General features: G+C 47.2%; 1 long non-coding RNA gene across 3 annotated transcripts; it reads right to left on the bottom strand.

Annotated features, from left to right (window-relative positions):
- Positions 1 to 1,137: 1,137 nt before the first annotated feature.
- On the bottom strand, positions 1,138 to 14,659 carry LOC121027759 (uncharacterized). Of its 3 annotated transcripts, none has more exons than XR_005788913.1 (5): positions 14,185 to 14,659; positions 13,469 to 13,539; positions 7,916 to 8,125; positions 5,700 to 5,803; positions 1,138 to 1,701 (listed from the first exon to the last, which is right to left on the bottom strand). It is a non-coding gene; the product is annotated as an uncharacterized LOC121027759 (long non-coding RNA). The 3 variants fall into 3 exon arrangements; XR_005788915.1 differs by lacking the exon at positions 1,138 to 1,701 and adding an exon at positions 2,324 to 3,604; XR_005788914.1 differs by lacking the exons at positions 13,469 to 13,539; positions 14,185 to 14,659 and adding an exon at positions 8,620 to 8,864.
- Between the last annotated feature and the right edge of the window lie 2,886 nt (positions 14,660 to 17,545).

Here is a 17,545-nt window from a genome sequence, read left to right as displayed (position 1 = left end):
TGAGCTCATTTACGTGAGGCGTCCAGAATAATGCAAATCTATAGAGTGAAAATAGATTAGCGGTTACCTAGGGCTAGGAGGATTAGGAGAGACTGATGATTGTTAATGGGTATGGTGTTTCCTTTCGAGGGGATGGATGTGTTCAAAAATTGGTGGTGGAAATGGTGGCACAATTCTGTGACTATACTAAAAACCACTGGATCACACACTTTTTCTTTTCCTAAGATAAAGCTTTTAATTAGGAAAAGAAAAAGAAGCAAAAGATAGAAGTCATAATGTGTTACTTCATTTCAAGAAAGAACTTCCTAGTGACTAGATCCACCTGAAAATGGAATGGGCTGTTTTTTCGAGTCGGCAAGCTCTCGGTCCGTAAGCAAGTAGTCAAACTGGAAGTTGACGATTGTTAAGAATGTCAATCCTTCCTTTCTAGATGCACAAGGTCCTGGAACTGACCATACAGCCCTTCGCCCAAAGAAACCTCTTACTCACAAAGTCTGGCCAGGATGTTTCCAACCTCACCCCAGGGCTCTAGAAACTCTGTCTCACTGGGGAATTCTGTATAGTCTGTGCCTCAAAGTTACCCCAACTAGAGGATAATTGACAAAGTTGGACATAGACCTCCCAACTTTCTTTTTTTTAATTTTTTTTAATGTTTATTTATTCTTGAGACAGAGAGAGACAGAGCATGAACGGGGGAGGGTCAGAGAGAGAGGGAGACACAGAACCTGAAGGAGGCTCCAGGCTCTGAGCTGTCAGCACAGAGCCCGATGCGGGGCTCGAACTCACGGACTGTGAGATCATGACCTGAGCTGAAGTCGGACGTTCAACTGACTGAGCCACCCAGGCGCCCCTAGACCTCCCAACTTTCTACCCATCACTGGATGAGGGCTGCTTCCAGAGCATTAACTCTCTTGCAATTCCATCTCATCCTATGGATAGGCTATCTATTCCTTATTCTGAGGCCAGAACAAGGCAGGGAGTTGCCGGTGCTAACATAAGCTGCCTTCAGGTAGAAAATGAATGTCAAGTGCCAGCATCTGCTATAACACCCCAGTCTCTAGCTCTGGGCATCAGAGCTGCCAAACACGGAACTCACTTGCCCAACACACATTGAGTGCCCAACACGGAACTCCACCTGCCCAACACGGAACTTACTTCCTTCTGCAATCCATTCTTCCATATTTCTTGTCTCTGAAGATGGCCACTCAAGCCCCCAACCCAGAAATCTTCCTTGGCTATTCTTTAACCCCAATGTCCAATCCATCACCATGCGTGCCACAGCCACCTCCCACCTCTCTGGACTGTTCTCAAACTGCTATTTTTCAAATGTGTTATTTCTTCCGGCGGGAATGAGATGCAAGGGCCCCTAAATAAGAAAGGGGCCTTGGTGACCTTATCGGTGGCGGCCACGCTGAGTATCTGTGGTTCGGTGATTGCAGCCATGGCCTTTTCTTCCTCCCCAGCCAGGCTGCGAGCCTCTTGAGTGCAGGCACCACATCTTACTTTCATCCTAATCTCATGGCTCGGAGTGCAGGGCTGGGTACCAGTGTCTCCATAATGCTTGCCGTGTTCTGGTCCTCTCTCGGCAGCGCCGTCTTCTCCATTAGGCACAGCAGGTGCAGCGGTGTGGACTCATAAATTTTCACGGGCTCACGGAAATGTTTCAATTTCTTTTGACATTAGGAAAAAGATAAACATATCCTAATAAAGGTAATGAATATGTATTAATGATTCCAGCCTGGATCGTATTTGTCTTCATACCAACCTACCTGTAAAATACAAAATTGTTAATATTTTTTTCTTTTCTTTCTTTTTTTTTCTTTTTGTGGATAAAGGGACCCATGGTCACAAAAGTGCTTAGAGCCCCCGAGAGTGATAATGCAGCTCTCAGGTCAGCATCACTTCACCATGAAGTCGGAAACTTCTGGACTTGCCGGGGGCTACACTACGGCTGTCCCTTGTCATTTCTGCTGGAAAGTAGAGCTCAGAGAACTATGTATTCTGCCTTGTCCTACCTCCCTTTAAGAGTCTAGGACAAAAATAGCCCCAAGGCCTTTTGGATTGGTGGAACTGAAGATAAGTTTAAATTTAAGAGGCTCTAACTTCAAACATGGGAGATAAGATGAAAAAAGAAATCCAGACAGTCTACTTTCGTTCTATCCCAATCAAACTTTTATTTCAAAGAACTATTTAAAGAACCTGACATATGTGAAACACAAAACTCTTTTTTTAAACCTTCAGGGATCTGACAAAGAGCCTGAAATTGAGACCTTCTCCTTCCCACAGCATTAGATATCCTGCAAGTGCCAAGGTCTGGGCCATGCAGGGAGGAGGGCTCTGTTCGGCCTGCCCCAGGGCCATCTGTGGCATGAATTGCGTGTTTCCTGGGCTCTCTGCAAGTTGCAAGCTGCGAGCATTTGCCCAGCAAATCAGGTTAAAATGAACAAAGGCGGCCTCGAAGGGGGATGTCTCAGAGGCCACTGCGGGCCAAGGGGAGTGTGTGATGTGCGGTGGGTTAAGGATGGGGTAGAGCAGCTTGGGGAGGTAGAAAGTTGTTGCTAGGCAACCAGCCCTGGTGCCTTTGTAAATGTGGATCTATTTTGTTTGAAGCAGCAGCTGGCAGCCGCCACCTTCTTTAATCGCCCTCCTCCTTTTCTCCATGCCCAGAGCACAGACCTGAGCTGTAGCTCTCGGGGAGATGCTGGGAGGATGGAGTAGGGAACCTGCTTGGGGCTACAGAAAAAAAAACAAAACAAAAAAACACGCAGGAAAAGACAGACAGGGTAGACCTGGTGGGGATCTGGATGTTTCCATTTAGTAACCGAGAGCTTAGGCAAGTTTATTTCATCTCTCTGATGGTCAGGTTGCTTGGTTATAAAACTGGGGCCATAGCCCTCTTGCAGGAACGTTGGGAAGATTAGAGAAAACACGGGAACACGGTAGATATGCAGTAATCAGTAGCAGAGGGGGTGAGGGCATGGGCTCCGGCACCAGACTGCCTGTGTCCTCATCATAGCTCTGCCGCTCATTAGCTGTGCGACCTCAGGCATGTTAATTAACCATTCAGTGCCTTTGCTTGTGTGTGTGTGTGTGTGTGTGTGTGTGTGTGTGTGTGTGTTTCATCTGTGAAATAAGGAACAATAACAGTACTTACCTAACCAGGGTCATTTTGAGGATTCGTGCATTAATAGTGCAAAGTGTTTAGAACATAATGAGCACTCAATGCACGTTCACAATGACTTGTAATAATACATGCAGCATGTCAGAGGGTGTCTGCAGACCAGGTGCTAGAGGGACCGCCTTGCATGAGCTCATTTTCAAAGGGCTTTTGATTTTGACCGCGGGAGACAGGAGGAAGTTGTTACTGTAGTACCTTGAGAGCAGCGTACGTGTAGATTAAGCAAGGACTTCTTGGATCAGCTGTAGGACCTTACCCAAGCTCCGTAAGCTTTTTTAGCTGTAAGAGACCATCTTGTAAAAGGTGCCTCATGAGGATAGCTGCCCAATCTGGCGGTGGTAAGGATTAAATGAGGTAGCTTGGCAGGTGCTTAGCATAACGTCTGGCCCAAAGTAAGCATCCAAAACCCGGTGGCTGATATCATTTCTAGAAATAGAGACAAAGACTAGAGGAGCAGCATGGGGTCTGTGCCTCCACAGCAAAGCCACATTAGGAAAAGGGCTGCAGACGGAGGTGGAAGAAGCTGGTTTTTGCTGGGCTCTGTCTTTGGGGTATGGGATGTATGAGCGCCCAGGCACGTGCAAAGCTGCTTTGGTTTCCAGGTGACCGAGAGGGACAGACTAGGAAAGGTGTCCTTCTGTTTTCAGGGCGGACTGCTTGGTGCAGCCAGTGGAGTTCTCGTGGTGAGAGGGGTTGCAGGAATGGGGGTGAAGTGTCCCCAGAGGAAGACCTCAGTGAGGAGACCCAGAAAGAGAAGGGGGATGGTGATAAGCATACACCTGGATAAGCAGGTGGGGACCAACGTGGTGAGCTCTTTTAGAATGACTACTATTCGGGCCCCATCTGGTGAGGCTTAAGTGCGTCTGGCAACATGCGCATCGTAAATGCTCTGAGTTAAGAGGAAGAAAAATCACCAAAAACTTGGGCTACCTTATGTAATTTCAGGAATAAACTGGGCCTTGATAAAATAATGGTGAAGAAACAGGGAAAAAACCAACAAGGAAGTATAAGTGGGGGAAACCTCAGGAAAGTCCCGGCTGGAGTGATTTTCTGGAGAGATGAGACTGTATCTTTTGGAGTGACAGTAGAGGTGGGCTTATGGGAAACCTCGGACCCTTCACTCAAAATTTTGAACTTTTGTCTAGGATATCAAATATTTTTGAGCATAAAATTATATATTATATATATTTATATATAGATTATATGTTATATATATATTTTTTGATATAAAAGAAGTCATGGTTCAAATAAAGAGTGGGGGTGGGGGGAGCCTATCTGGTATCAGAAGCCCGGGGTTTGAACTTGACCCATCCTTGTCTCATAACAATGGACAAGCCGTTAACTTTCCTGAGATGTAAGGTGAAGATAATAGTATCTTCTTCCAGGGTGCTTAGGATCAAAGGTGTGATGTGACTGACACCTTTAAGAGCAAAAGGAACACAAGCAAAAATAAACAGCAGGACCACATCAAACCACAACGTTTCTGCACGGCGAAGGAAACCATCAACAAAAAATGGCAAGCTACAGAATGGGCAAAAACCAATACTATAAAACAAATCAGCAAATGCTATATCTGAGAAGGGGTTAATATCCAAAATATATAAAGAATGCATACAACTGAGTAGCAAAAGAAAAAAAAAAGCTAATCAAAAAAATGTGCAGATCCGAATAGACATTTTCTTCCCCAAGGAAGAATCCAGATGGCCAACAGACACGGGAAGAGATGCTCAACATCGCTCATCATCAGAGAAATGCAAGTCAAAACCACAACGAGGTGTCACCTCACACCCATCAGAATGGCATCACCAAAAAAGACAAGAAATAATAAGCGTTGGCAAGGATGTGGGGGAAAGGAGCCCTTGTGCGCTGTTGGTGGGAATGTAAATTGGTGCAGCCGCTCTGGAACGCAGTATGGAGGTTCCTCAAAAAATGAAAACTAGAACTACCATAGGATTCAGCAATTCCACTTCTGGACATTTATCGGAAACAAATAAGAACATAAACTTAAGAAGACACGCAGTGTTATTCACAATAGCCAACTATGGAAACAACCTAAGTGTCCACCGACAGATGGATGGATAAAGAAGATGTCGTGTGGACACAGCGGGATATTATTCAGCCATAAATAAGATGGAAATCTTGCCATTTGTGACAACATGGATGGATCTCGAGAGAGTTAGGCTAAGGGAAATAAGTTAGAGAAAAACAAATACCGTATGATCTCACTTAGATACGGAACCTAAAAAAACAAACGAATAAAAAAACCAAGCTCATAGGTATACGGAGAACAGATTGGTGGTTGCCAGAGGTGGGAGGGGGCAGGGGGTGGGCAAAATGGATGAAGGGGGTCAAAAGCTACAAACTTTCAGTTAGGAAATAAATAAGTCATGGGGATGTGACGTACGGCATTGGTGACTGTACTTAATAATATTGTATCACACATTTTGAAATTTAAGAGAGTTGTTTTTTTTTTTTTTTTAAATACGATGTGAAAGCACTCCATAAACTCTTCTGGGCCTACCTTCTTTTCTTTTGCTTTTTCTTTCCTGACTCGGCTTGTGACGTACATCTTCCCCTGGACTTTGACAGCATCTTGTACGTTGGCACCAGTTAGGCGACTGTTGGCTGCAAAACCCAGATGTGCCTTGAATTCTCCTGAACAATCTTGAATCGTCTCGAACAGTAAGGAATCAATTGGCTTACATAACCAGTAATCTAGAGGTAGGGTAGACCTCGGGATGGCTCTGTCCCCAGGCTGGGTTTGACATGGCCACAGAAGGCCCAGTGCTCAAATCTGCGCATAACAACATCTGGAACCTTCCAAAGCCTTCTCTTTACCACTCATTCTCCAAAGTGGTCACATACCTGTTCTTGAACCAAACATTAGCAAGGCACGTAAGCGCACTTTTAGATGGATGGTTCTCAGCTGGGGGTGATTTTGCTCCTCATCCCTCCCCGCCCTTATCACTTGGCAATATCTGGAGACAGATTTGATTGCCATGAATGGAGGACAGGGGGAGTGTGTGTCACTAGCATATGGTGAGTAGAGGCCAGGGGCAGCTGGGTGGCTCAGTCGGTTAAGCGTCTGACTTCGGCTCAGGTCATGATCTCACAGTTCGTGAGTTCGAGCCACGCATCGGGCTCTGTGCTGACAGCTCAGAGCCTGGAGCCTGTTTCAGATTCTGTGTCTCCCTCTCTCTCTGCCCCTCCCCCACTCATGCTGTCTCTCTCTCTCTCTCATAAATAAATAAAACTTAAAAAAATTAAAAAAAAAGTAGAGGCCAGAGATGCTGATAAATACCGTACAATGCACAGGATAACCCCCACAATAAAGAATTATCTAGGCCAAAACGTCAATAATGCCAAAATTGAGAAACCCCATTTTAAATTTTTTATGTTTATTTATTAATAGAGAGAGGGAGAGGGAGAGAGAGCACGTACAAGTAGGGGAGGGGAACAGGGAAGGAGAGACAGAATCCCAAGCAGGATCCGCACCATTAGAGTAGAGCGCCATGTGGGCTCAAACTCACCAACCGTGAGATCACGACCTGAGCTGAGATCAAGAGGCGGATGCTTAACCGACTGTGCCATCCAGGCACCCCCAGGGAAACCCTGTTTTAGACTGATCAGCCCCACATTGGGGGCTTGGGGTGCAGTTAGTGGCCACGTTTGTATGTATGGATGAGGAGTGAACAAAACCGAGATTCACCGAGGGAAGAGAAGGGGGAAATTGATGCTGAAATTGACCATCAACCATGTACCCTGCGACTTTGCTCCATCAGGGCACTTACCTCATTGTGTGGCTGTTGTTTCTTTATCACCTGTGTTAGCTTTCTATTGCTGTAAATAAATTGGCACAAAGTATTGTAAAACAACCGCGAGTTTATTACCCAATTTCTGTAGGTCAGAAGCCTGGGTGTGGTGTGGATGCATCCTGTGCTCAGGGTCTCACTGGGCTTAAATTAAGGTGTTGGCTGGGGCTGTGGTTCGCTGGGGCTCTGGGTCGTCCTCTAAGCTGATTCTTGTGGCTGAATCCATTGCCTCGTGGTTGTAGGGCTGAGGTCTCTGTTTCCCTGCTGACTTCTCAGCTGGGGGTCCCTCTCAGCAACCAGAGGCCACCTGCACTCCTACCATGTGGCCCCCCTTCACCTTCCAGTGAGCAATGGTGCATAGAATCCTTCTTATGCTTTGAACCTCCAACTCACTCTTATGCCACCAACCCGAAAAAACTCTCTGCGTTTCAAGTACTCATGCAATTGGGGTCCGACCCTATCGTAAGGCCAACTGATCTGGAACCTTAATTACATCGACCAGATCTCTTGACGCTCTATTAGGGTTTGAATGAATAACTGGGAGAAGGTGGATATGTCCCAAGCACCTCCATGTTACTGGCTTTTAGCAGCATACCTGGCAAATATATATTTTTTCTAAATAAATATCGTTTGAACAAATAAAGAATAAAACAAACTCATCTCTATTTTTTTTTTTCCTTCTTCTTTTTGGATAGAATTACTAGATGGGTCACTTGGGAATGTTATATGCAGAGAATTGTATCATCTGGGAGTTCGCAGGTATTCTGCTCCTAGAGGACTCTGTCAATCATTCTAGGGATCCACAGATTCACAGTGTGGGATCCATCAGACCAAGATCTCCGTGGATCTGAGCTCTGTTTGTTACAACTGCAGACTGAGGTTTTTGCATTGCCTTTTCGGCAGAGCAGGCGGACTGCTGACTTACCTTAAATCCGTAGCTCACCGAAAGCTTTTCTGCATTAACTGGTTCCAGGCCCGCTCTCTCCCATTTGGCACCTGGGCAGGATGTTATGCTGTTCGCTTCCACCCATTTCCACGTCGTGAGTTCTGGCCTATCATTTCAGCCCGTCGGAGACCTCTGGGAATTCTGATTTTATAATCCAGCTTCTTGGCTCTCCTGCCTCACTCTGTAATACTTGAAAACATAAGCGGCACATTTTACTTGTCTTTTTCCAAATAGTTTATAAAAATGTTGAACGAGGCAAGCCCAAATTCAAAGCCCTGAGGCGTGTTAACTTCTTTCAAGTTGACAACGATGATTTAATCAATAGTCTTTGCGTAAGGATTGCTCAATCTATGATGAATCAACTCTTTTATTTCTACACCCTATCTGCAAGCATATTATGAAAGACTTAGATGTTTGGCTGAGTCTAAACTGTATAGAATAGTACCATTCAGGGGGCACCTGGGTGGCTCAGTCGGTCAAGCGTCCAACTTTGGCTCAGGTCACAATCTTGCAGTTCATGAGTTCGAGCCCCGCGCCGGGCTCTGTGCTGACAGCTCAGAGCCTAGAGCCTGCTTCGGATTCTGTGTCTCCCTCTCTCTCTCTGCCCCTTCGCCGCTCATGCTCTGTCTCTCTCTGTCTCTCAAAAATGAATAAAGTTAAAAAAAAATTTTAAAGAATAGTACCGTTCAGTTATGCTCCTAAGACCACAGCGCACGTCGTTTGCAATCAGGAACATACACACGTCAGGAAATTCTCTTCCAAGTTCGCAGATAAGGCCACACTTTGATGTCCTTCATATTGTTTTTGTGCAGAGACAGAGATATCTTTTAACTCCCAGATTTTATTGGTTGCCTTCCCAAATTTTCTGTGACAGAAGATTCTGGTAGTCTTTATGTTGATCTATGAGCTGGCAAGCGTTTCTGCTTCCTTGCCTCCATGGCTTATGGGAAGTTCCACTTGGGAGGAGAGATGATTGCCCTGACTTGTGAGGAGTAAAGGTTGGGCTGTAGGGTGGGAACAAGTCACATGACTCCTTGTTGAAAGGATTCTCATTGAGATGCCCGTTTATTCCCTGTGTTTTTCTCCTTGATCAATTATGTACATTTGCAGTTTCCCCAACTGTTCCTAATCATCATTTCAGGGAAATAAAAATTCCCTTGTTTACAGGAAAATGCGGGGGCTCTGTGATCTGGGATTTCCTATTGGTCCATAGCGTTGTTGGTTTTTTGTTTTTTTTTTTTTTTTTTTTTTTTTTTTTTTTTTAGAGAGTGTGTGTGCGAGTGTATACAGGTGGGAGAGGGAAGAGAGAGAAGGAGAGAGAAAATCCCAAGCAGGCTCCACGCTATCAGCACAGAATCCAACTTGGGGCTTGAACTCACGTACCCATGAGATCATGACCTGAGTGGAAACCAAGAGTTGGATGCTTAACCGACTGAGCCACCCAGACATCCCATAAAGTTTTCTTTTGATGTTGGACTGGATGCTCCTGGACCCCTAAATGCACCAGTGATGCTGTAAAGACAGAGTTGAACTTTACAAGTTCTTAGAAAGCGTGTGAACTTGAACAAGCAGAAGAGAAAGAGTGTCGGGCAAAATTTAATGTTGGCAGCCGGTCTTCCAGGTAGCTCTCAATGCTCTCTGCCTTCTGGTATTGTGTTCTCCCCCCACATTGTACTAAGGTCAGTCTGTGTGACCAATGCATTATAGCCGAAGTGATAGTATATCCCCTATATACTATCACTTCTATAGCCTCGTAGAAGTCCTAGAAGTCATTGCGGTTTCCATCTCGGCCACTTTATCTCATTCTTCGACCAATCGCTCTAAGGAAAGTCAGCTCCCATGCTGTGAGCAGCTTGCAAAGAGACCTGTGTGAAGGGGAGCTGAGGCCTCTGACCACCAGCCAGTGAGGAATTGAGTTCTCTTGCCGGGAGTTAGGCGAGAGACTAGAATGTGATCCTCTAGGCCTACTCAAGCCTTCAGATGACTAACAGCCCCGGCCAATGTCTTGACTGCAGCCTATGGGAGACGCGGACCAGAGGCACCCCACCAAGACACTCTGGGTTCCCGAGCCTCAAAACCTAGATGAGATAATACATTTTGAGCATCTTGAGCTAGTAAACCTTGGAGTAATTTATTATGCAGCAGTAGGAAACTTACACACTAGGAGATGCTGAATGGGAGGATTTGGTTTCCTTAAAGGAAGTGAATAAAATGTTAAATCTGGGGCGCCTGGGTGGCTCCGTCGGTTAAGCGTCCGACTTGGGCTCAGGTCATGATCTCACGGTTTGTGGGTCTGAGCCCCGCATCGGGGTCTGTGCTGACAGCTCAGAGCCTGCTTCGGATCCTCTGTCTCCCTTTCTCTCTGTGCCTCCCCCGCTCACGCCGTCTCTCAAAAATAAATAAACATTTTAAAAAATTAAAATAAATAAAATAAAATGCTAAATCCCCAGAAAACAGCGAGAGACTAGTTGGTAAATTTCTAGGGTCAGAACACTGGAGGACACTGTTACTAAACTTGCATAGGTATGCCTTTTACCGTTTTAAAAATGTCAAAATAATACTTCTTCTTTGTTAACGTGCACACACATACGCATGCACAGATATATGAAGTAAAAAGTGCAAGTAAGTTTTCCATCCTTCCTGTCTTACTCCTCAGAAACAACCACTGGTATCAGTTTGGCTTTTGTCCTTCCAGATCTTCTGTTTCTCGGCACTTAATAGACTCCATAAAACCTGATGTGCGTGTGTGTTCTGGGGGGGGGGGGTGTTCTATTTGACAAATGTCTTTATCATTTACCAAGTCGGATGTTTAACCGACTGAGTCACCCAGGTGCCCCTCCAATGTAATTGCTCTAAAAAGTATATTACATACATTACATAGTGTGGTGTTCTGTAATTTAGTTAAATATGATTCTCTGTTAATAATTGATAAACGTTCTTATTAACTAATGTGTTTACTGGCCATTACATACGATGCCGCAATAAATATCGTTGAGCACATGTACGAGTATTGTTTTAGGGTGAATTTCTAGAAGTGGAATGAGGGGTTAAAAGGTGTATAGATTGACAATTCTGATAGAAAATGCCTCTCATAAATGTTCCTATGTCTCTTCCCACTAACGTGTTCTTTGACCCTAACACCAGATAGTAGTAATTGTTAAAATTCCTGCTACTTTGATGAGCAGAAATCTGCCAGTTGTTTGCATCGGTCAATTTCTGCTTTTTGCTAAGAAATGCACAGTCATTTGAACTGATCTGTTCTATGTCGTATTTCTGGCTGCTTCCTCTTGGTTTCTAGCAGTTTGATTAGGATGTGTTTGGGCGTGGATTTTTTTATATAAATGTTTATCCTCTCTGGAGTTCATCGAGCTTCTTGAATCTATAGGGTTATGCCTTTTGCAAAATTTGCGTAGTTTTTAGTCATTATTTTTTTTTCCAGTATTTTTTTTTCTGCCCTGCATTCTCTCTGCTCCTCTGGGACCTGAATGACACAAAGGTTAAGACATTTTGGTATGGTCTCACTGGTTCCGGAGATTCTGTTCATCTTCCCCCACCCCCCCCCCCCTCCCCAATTTTTCTCGTCTGTTGTTTAGACTGAATAATTTCTATTGGTATATCCATCAGGCTTTGAAATTTTGTTTATTGCGTGTTTTAATTCTAAAATTTATATCTGGCTATCCTTTACCCTTTATCTTTCCCTGCTAAGACTTTCCATCTCTCCATTCATTTCAAGAGTGCTCTCCCTTCGTTCTTGGAATATTTTATAATAGATGCTTTAAAGTCCTTGCCGGAAAATGCCAACATCTGCATCCTTTTGGTGCCGGCGTCTGTTGATTGTCTGTTTTCATGTGAGCTGAGATTTGATGGCTCTTCGTATGCTGAGGGTGGTAGGCAGAATAAAGTCTCCCTCAAAGATGTCCTTGTTCTCGTTCCCGGAAACTGTGACTATGTTACATTGCAGGGCAGAAGGAAGTGAGGTCGCAGACACTATTAAAATTGCTTATCAGCTGACCTTGAGATGGAAAGATTTACTGGCGGGCCAACTATAATCACAAGCATCTTTAAAAGCAGAGCATGTTTCCTGGCTGTGGTCAGAAAGGGATATGGCTATGGAAGAAGGGTCGGAGGAATGTTCAGTTGCTTGCTTTGAAGACAGAGCAAGGGGTCCATGAGTCAAGGAGTGTGGGCAGCCGCTCAAAGCTGGAAAAGGCAAGGAAACAATTCTCCCACAGAGCCTCCAAAAGGAGCCAGCCCTGCCCACACCTGGACCTTAGCCCAGTGAGACTGATTTTGGACTTCGGATGTAACAAAACTTTAAAATAAAAAAAAAAAAAAAGAGGGTATTGTTTGAAGCCACTAAGTTTGTGGCCACTTGTCTCTAGCTATAGAAAACGAATACACAGAGTGATATTGGATGGTATCCCGGCAGTTTTGAACCATACGTTACACGACCTGGGTTTTGTTTCCATGTTATGTAAAGGTTGGTATTTGTGTTTTCATAGACGATCAACCCAGATGGATTCAGGCTGAAAGGTCTGCCAGCCTTCTGTCGGTTGTAGTTTCAGCGTCGTCTTGTTTTCAGAATCTTCGGAGGGACGCAGCCTTTCCCCATGGGTGTTCCCCCTGTGGGGGCTGGGAGGCTGCTGTCCATCTGGGACTTGGGTGGTGGTCTACCCCTTAATTCGGTTCTCAGAGTCTTCGGTGTGCTGTTTAAGGGCAGATCCAATGCACAGCACAGGGTTGAGCCCAGCAGTTTCTGAACAGCTTGGTGGGGCCGTTTGCCCAAGTTCCTCCCTTTTCGCCACCTCCCTCGCACTTTCTAGCACTCTGGCTCCCCTTGGCCGTCCTCTGGACAGAGAGCTAGTGCTCTATTTATCCTACTGTGCTGTTCACCTCCCATACATGTGTCCACATTCAGGGCCAAGTGGTGGGGAAACAGAGAGAAAAAAAGGAATGGGTCGCCCCCATTCTTCGGAGAAACAACTCCTCCCAACAGAGAGGAAAGGGGCCCTGTCCACGCTGTCACTGCCACTGCTCTGATCGCCTGGGGGCCCGCTGTGAGAGAATGGCGAAAGGAAGGATAAAGAACAGCCCCCCTGTGTTCACTTCACCTTGAGCCAGAACTAGAGGGAGATCTCTCAATCCACACGTGTGCACTTCCAAGTTCGGGGCTGCCCCCAATCCAGACTGCGGATACACTGTCAAACAAGTGGGAAACTCACTGCTGGTTCAGTGGCACTTGGATTTCTGGTCTCCCTCCCCGATCTGCCTGCTGCCACTTCTCAGAAGTGCCCACAGCTGCGCCATTGTGCTCTGCTCTGGGTCTGTAGCTGCGCTGAGTGGGAGACACATTTCATCGAGGACCGGGACCCTCCCACGTCTCCCCTGTATATCTGCTGACGCTCACCCTTCCCTTGGGGGGTCCTGGTCACATGGCGGCTCCCCTCCCCATGCTGCCCTTGAAAGAGAACAGGCCACAGCCAGACGCGAATCAGTTGTGGCTCAGCGTCACTCTGTATGAGCACCACTCACCTGTCCTGTGCTGCTCTCTAGGACTTTTGCTGGAAGACACAGTTACAGGACAACCCGGCCTACAGGTCTATCTGTAAAGAAATCCAGACAGACGGCTTACTGCAGCGGTTCGTGAGCCACGGAAGGACCCGCTGAGAATGACCGCATCCTTCCTAGGAAGGATGCCTTGGAAACGTCTCATTGTCCCTACCACAAACTCTTGTCCTTCTAGTAGAAGTCAGTTCCTTGTCAGTGAAGGACTGCTGAAAATCCTCAGACAGCCGGGTTAAGAGGATGGGTGGGAGTGCGTCCCTTTGCCCGCCTGTGTGTGTGCCTGCCCCCGGGGGGCTGTCTTCTACCAGCTTCCGTGGGGTCATTTGGGAAAGCTCCAAGTTCATCTGTCGCATCGCATCCTCTACGCTCCAAGAACCTGCTGCCACTGACTTTGCGTTTGGACTCTACGTCCACGCTTTTCCCTGGTCTGCTTAATGTGGCAGCCAGGTTCCCTAACCGGAGCTATCTGCTGCCTGACCATCTGCCTCCGTCTTCCGCCCTTTTGCCTGCGATCGGACTGGGGCAAAATAATGGGTTTTTAAAGTCCTCTTCGTAGGAAAAAATAACTTGAGAGCTAAAAACAGATGACTCCTATTATGCAGCAAACAAGGGGGCAGGATACTTCCTTGCGACTGGTAAACGTTCCCGCTCAGTCGTTTCTCATCCAATCATCTCGTGCTTACCAAACATTAACACACATATGAATCATCTGGGGATCTTGTTAAAATACAGGTTCTCCGGGCGTCTGGGTGGCTCAGGCGGTGGAGCGTCCGACTCTTGATTTTGGCTCAGGTCATGATCTCATGGTCCGTGAGGTCGAGCCTAAGTGAGGCTCCCCGCCGACGGGACAGCGCGGAGCCTGCTTGGGATTCTCTCTCTCCCTCGCTGCCGCTCCCCTGCTTGCACTCTGTTTTTCTCGCTCTCTCTTTTTCAAAATAAATAAACCTTAAAAAAATAAAATAAAATACAGGTCCTCACTGCATTGGTCTAGGATAGGGAGTGACATCCTGCCTCTGTAATCCTCTCACCAGGGATATCCTTGCTACTTGCTGGGTCTGCCCAAGAGCATTTGCCGTGTGCATCCGAAGAGCTTTCCGGCAGCCGGCACCGGCAACAAAAAAGCAGAGCGGGGAATGTCTTATAGGTTAAGAAGTGTTACCAAGTTCTCTGGTCCTTGTTGCAGGCAGGTGGGGCTCTCCGGGGAGCAGACTCTGAGACCCGGATTGCAGGCGGGAGCGTTTTGGGAGGCGCTCTTGAGACCTGCACCCGTACCAGAGGCAGAGGCCATGCAGGAGGCAGTCTTAACGGAAGGCCTAACGAACCGACACCCTACCCCCTGCCCCCCACCCAGGGGGCTCTGAGGCAGGGATGCTGTTTTCCAGTTGTCCTGAGTTCAGGCCAGCCCTTCATAAGGCAACCCTGCAACCCTGACCAGTCACTGCATGCAGGCTCCCCCAGGAAGGGGGGTGTCACCTTGAACGAGGTGACTCTTGAGTGGAGGCCCTTCCTGCCCAGGCCACTGGCTGAGGCTGTTTGTAGGCAGCTCCTCCAGCAGCTGAGGGACCATGTGGGCAACGCGTCACAATGCACACCAAGCCCAGGACCCTGCTCTCGGGTGCCTCTCCTAGTGATGAGGCGGTTTAGACCCCTCCTCTTCATTCCTGCTCTGACACGAACACCCTTGACCCCAGCCCCTTGTTAGTACCTTGCTCTGAAAAGCCAGCGATGGTTGTCGGCGAGCATCAGTTTGAGCCTCCAGATGGATGGCTTGTGTTTTTCAGAATTTCTAGGCTAGATCTTCCAACACTGGAAGGGCTTCACTTAACATTCCCTCACAGGTTCCTGCTAAATCAGAGGTCCTGATGCCATGAGAAAATCTCCATCTGAGACACAGGAGGCCTGAAAAGAAAAAGACTTTCGGGGCGCCTGGCTGGCTCAGTTAGTCAAGCGTCTGGCTTTGGCTCAGGTCGTGATCTCGCAGCTTGTGGGTTCGAGCCCCACGTCAGGCTCTGTGCTGATAGCTCAGAGCCTGAATCCTGCTTCGGATCTGTGTCTCCCTCTCTCTCTGCCCCTCCCCCACTCATGCTCTGTCTCTCTCTTTCTTTCTCTCAAAAAGTAAGTAAACATTAAAAAATTTTTGAAAAAGAAAAAGAATAAGTCTTTCTTGCAAAAAAACCAAGACCTCAAGGCATCTGCAGGCTAAACTGAAAGAAGGCTCAGGACTGAAAGCCCGCTTGTAGAGAAAAGCAGGAAGAGCCTAGAACAGGCTGTTTAATGATTTAATCCTGTGCCCCACTGATTGTGTAATGTGAACTTTAACCTCCTGTTAAATATAGTTTGTACTGAGAATCCTTCACACTCTAGTAAAAATAGCTGCATGCTTGAATGGCTCATGTGCTTGGTGACTGCAGGGGGAAGAGGGCTGGGTAATGCTGGGCAAGAAGAAGCGAGAAGGACCGTTAATGCCAGGGGTGGCGTGGGGGGCGTATCTGCAGCCATGTTGTCCATTTGAATGTTCTAGACGGCCATGGCAGACAGTCCCCCAATAAGACTGGTAGCGGAGGTGGCTGGATGGTGGCCTGGCGGTTCCCTGAGCGAGGGACTGCTGCAAAGCCTACCGTTGCCTCCACATGGCATCCTTCAGCTTGTGAAGTGCGAGAGAAATAAAGAAAAGCCAAGCCTGGAGTCCAACTTCTGCTTTTGTGACTTCCAGAACCAAAGGCATCCATTATTGCTCTTTACTGATTCTAGCGCTGTGCCCTGCCAGAATTTTCCATATGTCGTGTGTTCAGGGATGAGGGTGCAAATGGTGTCGGAGGCCCCTGGGAAGGGCCACGTTGAATTATTTGCACACTTACTGAGGCATCTTATCAGGGTTGGGCTGGGGGGCCTGGGTTGGCTCAGTCAATGAAGCGTCCGGTCTGACTCTCAGTTTCGGCTCAGGTCACGATCTCACGGTTTCGTGACATTACACAATACACAACATACCAAACAGAGCCGTGTCGGGCTCTGTGCTGGCAGTGCAGAGCCTGCTTGGGATTCCCTCTCTCTCTCTCTCTCTCTGCCCCTCCCTGCTCAAGCTGTCTCCGTCTCAAAATAAATAAATAAACTTTAAAAAATTTTTGTTTTAAAAGGGGGGGTTGGGCTGGCAGGGAATCCCCTCACACAGGTAGTAGGGGCACAAAGTGTGTCTTACAGAGAGGAGAAATGTGTCCTCCTTGAGCCAGTTTCCTCCTGCCTTGACCCGACCCCCTAAAAAGATTCTCCCTATAGTTTAATGCTCCCAAACGGAAAACCTATACAAATGGAAGCTACGTGGAAGCTGTCCAAACTTGAACAAAGCAATGCAAATCATTGAGTGGAAAGAAACACATCCTAGGGGATTAAGTGTACCCAGCCATTGGCTGACATGGTGTGTGTGTGTGTGTGTGTGTGTGCATGTGTTTTCCAGCGGGGAAAAAAAAAAGAGAGCAGAAGGCAAAGAAGAATTCAGAGACACCGATCCCATACCAAACACCTTCCACACAGTGGGGTCCTTCTAATTTTCCTCACTCCTGTCCCTTTGCACGGGATGGCTTCAGGCTATAGCCACCCAGCAAGATAGGATTCGTTCCCGTTTTCTGAAATACGTGAGGGAGACTCAGAGTCTGGGTCCTCTGTTGTCAGGGCTGGGGATTTCTAGCCCGGGTTGGACACCAAAACCTTGCTCTCCAGGGCTGCTCAACCCTATCTGCACTCACACATCCAGCCAGAGGGATCTCTTGTGGTGCTGCCCAACATTGGTACGTCAACACGTCTGAGTGAGGGGCAGCTGGGTGGCTTACTCAGCTGAGCGTCCAGCTCTTGATTTCGGCTCAGGTCACGACCTCCTGGTTGTGAGATCGAGCCCAGCGTTGGGCTCCGGGTCGGGCTCCTTGTTGGGGTCTGAGCTGGGCACGGAGAGGTTCTCTCTCTGCCCCTCCCCTACTCTCTCTTTCTCTCTCTCTCAAAAGAAAAAACTATCTGAGTGACTCTGGGGTGCCTGGCTGGCTCGCTCAGTCAGTG

The sequence above is a fragment of the Herpailurus yagouaroundi genome, unplaced genomic scaffold (assembly GCF_014898765.1).
Source record: "Herpailurus yagouaroundi ecotype Mexico unplaced genomic scaffold, PumYag 77, whole genome shotgun sequence".
NCBI lineage: Eukaryota > Metazoa > Chordata > Mammalia > Carnivora > Felidae > Herpailurus > Herpailurus yagouaroundi.
This window is presented reverse-complemented; position numbering and strand designations above follow the sequence as displayed.